This window comes from Fukomys damarensis, unplaced genomic scaffold, assembly GCF_012274545.1.
Source record: "Fukomys damarensis isolate Sample0158 unplaced genomic scaffold, DMR_v1.0_HiC HiC_scaffold_11, whole genome shotgun sequence".
NCBI lineage: Eukaryota > Metazoa > Chordata > Mammalia > Rodentia > Bathyergidae > Fukomys > Fukomys damarensis.
In genome coordinates, this window is record NW_022900923.1 from 40,342,280 (window position 1) to 40,347,110 (window position 4,831).

General features: G+C 50.6%; 1 protein-coding gene across 2 annotated transcripts in view; it reads left to right on the forward strand.

Annotated features, from left to right (window-relative positions):
* Pkp1 (plakophilin 1) overlaps positions 1-3,229 on the forward strand; it is a 35,795-nt gene extending 32,566 nt beyond the window's left edge. Inside the window, exon 13 of one of the 2 annotated variants that reach the window (XM_010645113.2) lies at positions 1,065-3,229. The gene's annotated coding sequence lies outside the window, so the exon portion shown is untranslated. The remainder of the gene's footprint in view (positions 1-1,064) is intronic. The other variant, XM_010645114.2, reaches the window with a different exon arrangement.
* Positions 3,230-4,831: the final 1,602 nt, after the last annotated feature.

The following is a 4,831-nucleotide window of genomic DNA, read 5'->3' on the forward strand; positions in this document are numbered from 1 at the left end:
TTTTTTTTTTTTTTTTTTTTTTTTTTCTTTTTTTTTGTACCGGGGATTAAACTCAGGACCTTGAACTTGCAAGGCAGGCACAGTACCACAGTACCACTGAGCTAAATCTGCAGCACCTCGGCTCACTTTTTTATCCTTCTTAGAATCCATTTTCCAGTCTTTGCACATGCCTAGTGTGGGCAAGCTTGTTTCCAGCTAAGATTTAAGGGACCAGAAACTCAGAACCAATACTTTGTCAAAGGTTTTTGAGCCTTAGCATTCGTTAGAGTCTCCTGAGATGCTGGCTAAAATGCAGTCCTGATTCCAGCCCCAGTTGTTCTGACTCAGTACCCAGAGAGTGGGGTCCAGGAAAGTGTATTTGTAAACAAGTATGCAAAGTGCTCCTGGGCCGGGCATAGTGGTGCATGCCTGCAATCCTGGGAGGCTGAGGCAAGAGGATCTCCAAGAGTTCAAGATCTGCCTGAACTACATAGAGAGACCCTGTCACAAAATAAAGCAAAGTGCTCCTGGTGTGGGTAAGCTGAGAACCACAGCTAGGTACTGAAGGCAGATACCAACAAGCCTAGAGAGGAGTCCGGAAGCATCCCCAGTGTGGAGCCATCTGCAAGTCACCAGGAGTGAAGATGAGACCTCCTGACCTCTCAGCCCAAGCCACATTCAGGCAGCTACCTAGCTCTGATCCCGGTAGGGTCCTGGTGGGGAGAGAGGGCTGAAACTGTTGGGACAAACTGTGTCTGAACACAGCTCTCCAGATAGATGAGCTTCAACAACAGAAGGTCAGGAAAGGGGAGAATGGGCTGCAGGTTTCCAATGAGCACATGGCCCTCAGCCTAGAGCAGGGGAGTAGAGGAGCAGGGGATTCTGGGAGTGTCAGGCCACAGCCAACCAGCCAGCCTGTCAGTTCCTGAGGTGACAGGATCCAGTCAAGTGTGGCCCTGAATCTACTCATAGGTCAGACCACACCCGAGGGTAGATGCCAGTGGCAGGCGGTGGCAGTCTGTGTTGCTTTTACTGGTACAGAACCATCTTACTCCATGCTAATTTGAGGATTGCTCTTTTTCCAGAAGGCTATGACCCAGTTGAGAAGACTTCAGGCCTCGCTGGATGGGTTTTTCTGTTCATCTTGTGCAGTATTTGAAAAATTTGAGATTCATCTGAGAACAAACCTGGAAACTGTGGAGGGTGGAAATATTTTTAGATTCCTTTTTTTTCCTCGGGGGAACTGGCAGGCAATGGGGGGATTGGGGAGGTGTGGGGGGACTTTCTTCAGTTAAAGGGGCTTACATCTCGTGTCAATACTTACTTCTCTGAGAAATGATATATATGTGTGTGTGTGTGTGTGTATATAAAGTGAGTGTGAAGTTGTGTGTGTGTGTGTGTGTGCATGTACTGTGTGTTTGAGTACCTAACAGCATCACCACAAGCTGCAGAAGGCGAGGTAGGTGTGCCATTTCACTGCAGCTCAGAAGGCGGTGCAGAGGACTCTGTCTTTCCCTTCTAGGCAGGGGCCACATGTGCTTTTGGGTCAGCTGCCCATAGATCGGGGAGCGGGTTGTGCCAGGCCGGTGTCAGTACACAGTACACAGCCTTCCTGCTGCCGTCTCCAAGGGGCAGGGCTGCGCTCACCTCCCGCTTAAGCTGCTGCAGACCAGGAGGTTCAGTGTATCGAGTGGGAGGACCCCATGTGCCTGACAGTGCTGCCTTCCCGGAGGACTGGGTTTGGGCAGGGTTTGGGCCACTGGAGACAGAAGGTGCTTTCTTAGCCTTGTAGGCCACTGGGGAGCAGACACCAACGAGATGGTGTTTGTGGTCTTCCTGGCCTGTGCACACACAGAGCAGCTTCAACCTGCAAACCCTGCTTTTAGGACACCTGTGATCTGCTTCTCGCAGGAGAAAGAAGCCAAAAATGGTGCTAGAAGCCACAGGCTGTTCAAGCAATGGCTGTTTAATCTGATCTTCCCGTGTAGAGAGGAATGGGCAGGGGCTAGGGCTGGGCGTCTGCCTCCTCCTGCTTCGGATGGAATGGGGGAGGCAAATTGGATCTGACCAGCGAGATGTTTCCCACCAAGGCCACCGAGAGTCGAGGGAGGGAGAGTCTGGTGTCCTGGGGACTGGAGGAGGGAATGTAGATAGGGCAGGAAGTGGAAGGGTCCCCACCGTGCACTTCCCTTGTTTGGACCCACCCTGGAAGGCCTGCTCTTGGCTGTCCTTCCCAGGGACTCCTGGGAGCCCGTTCCACCAGCCCATCCCAAGAGTAGGTTTCAGGCTATCTCTGCCAGTCCTCGGGGCCCAGAATGATCCATTTCTTAAAAACCTGTCTGGAGCACCTCCTCCGTACCAGGCAGAGGGTTCTAAACACTCAGAGCACATCAGCAAACACAGCAGCCCTGGCCCCTGTCCTCACATGGATTATGCTGTCCTGGGGATGGAAGGAGGAATGACACAGGGCCCTTGGCTTTAGGATCCTCCATTTACAGAGGACTGCACCACAGCTAGGGCAAGAGGGCAGTAAGCCACCCAGGGAGGTGCCCTACGCCCCAGAGTGGTCCAGTCTTCCTGCCACCACTTGGTTCAGTTTCCTTCACCCCAGAATGGAGAATCAGATGGGCCCATTCCTCTCCTTTGGGAATGAGGCAGCTACTCCAAACTCAGAGGCCTGACATGGACAGTTAGGCACCCTCTCTCTTGCCCTCTCAAGCTGGCCAGGTGGGCTGGTCACCCAGGCCTCTGATCACACCTGTCACTTGGGAAGAACACGAGGGGTGCATCTTTTACAGAAAGGACCTTGCTAGACTCTTTGTAACTGAGGCACATCTTAGTATCTTAAGTCCACAGTGGCCCCATGCTATGAGGATCAAAACCCAAAATAAGAAAGTTCCAGATTGGGAGCAAATGAGGAAGGACACCAAACCCCCACCCGCCTTGAGTCTGGGGCATCCTGTGCTTAAGACTCACTGACCACCAGTGGCTTCTCCAGTAGGGCTCCACCCCACAGTTCTCTGGGGACCCCAGCGACAGGATGTTCTTTGCTGGCTAAGAGATAATGATGGGGCTCCAGGACAGCAGGGAGGGAGGCCCCGGATGCGGTGAGGAATCTGGGAGGCGCCCTCTAGCCCATCCCTCCCCCTCCTTCATGTTTGTGTAAGACTCTTGCGCTGGCCAAGTTTAGTTTCCCTGCATAATGCACCATGTATATGCTTTAGTGCGTGGGGGGGGTTGTTTTTTGTTTTTTTGAAATATAGGAAATCAATAAATTGTTAGTGTTTCCTTGAACTTTTCCAAACTGTGGATTATTTGGGTGCTGTTGAGGAATGAAAGGGCCCCTCATTTCCTTCCAAGACCTACTGTTACTGACACCATCCCTGGCAAGGATTGAGAATGCCACCCAAGAGCAGAGGGACAACAGGCTTCCACCTTAGTCCCTGTGAGGCTCACCGTGGCTCTGTGATGCCAGGATCACCGTCCTGATTTTACAATCAAAGCAGAGCTGTAGGAGGGGACAAATAGGCTTCAGTGTTACTGGCTCATGAATGAAAAAGTCACCCTAAGCGCACCCCTACCCAGGCAGGATCCTGTAGGAAAGAGAACTTCAAGGCAACGTCCAAAGAGATCCTGTCTCCTGAAGGCCTCCTCTGCCTGGCTCTGTATTGGGTACTGGAGGGTCACAAAGACAAAGGAGATGGAGGGCCCAGCATCAAGAGATCCATAAAGGACAAGACATGCATGTGGAACCTTCTGAGATGCATGTAAATTCTAAGGACAGTGTGGACATAACTGCTTGGGCCCCCTGGGTGGAGAAGGCAGGGATGCTCGGGGAAGGGCTAAGGGTGCTTTCTGCAGCCTGAGAGAATGGTGGCTGCAGGGTCTGTACAGCTTGGCCTCCCAGAGCATCTTAGAGCATAGTAAAGACAAGGAGTCCATGGAGGAGAAGGACCCACCTGCAGCACAGGGGAGGACAATGGCTTCCAACTGTGGCCCAAACTACTAGGTGCCCTAATCCAAAAGTGTTCCAAGAACTGAAAAACAGGCATTGACTACAAAATTAGAGGTCAAATTACAATTTAAAAATCAATAAATGTTCACATTGTTATGCTTTCATCAAAATACAGCATGTAGGCCAAAATATGCACAATTTAAAATGTGGGTGTGACTCTGTGGCTCTCCTCAAGCTGAACCAAGAAGACCAAGAAGCAAGACTTGGCCCACCACCCAAAGCCCAGCTTGGGCCTCTTCCTCTTTCTGTCCCCTTCCCTGAGGGATACATACAACATGCATAACCACTGTTCTTCTTTATCTGAATACTAGGATTGAACCCAGAGCCCCACATGTGCTGGACAAGGATTTTAGCCCTAGCTGCACCCTGAGCCTCATCCGCTTTTCTGAGACAGGGTCTTGCTAAGTTGCTCAGGCTGGCTTGAACTTGTGATATTCCAACCTCAGCTTCTAAGTAGCTGGAGTCACCATCCTGATGTCTAACACCATGTTTTAGTTTTTCTTGTTTTTGAATTCCAGGTCAAGGGGACAAGTAGATGGTTTGTTTTTTGGTTTTTTTGTTTTGTTTTGGTCTGGCTTCTTTAGCCCACTGTCATGTGCATGTCATGTGTCACTCCTAGTATATGTCCCTAGCTTGCTGCTGTATGGCAATGCATTGTACAACTCTCCTGCAGTCCAAGGTCTCCACCACTGTTACATCTAGTATTTACAAACATGTGGAAGCAATCTGTGGATTCCTTGCCTCACTTCCCCCACATCCCCAAGTGTGATGTGAGTACTTGGAAATTACAGCTAACAGTAAAGAAATTCGATTTTATGTGGGACATGGGTGAATTCA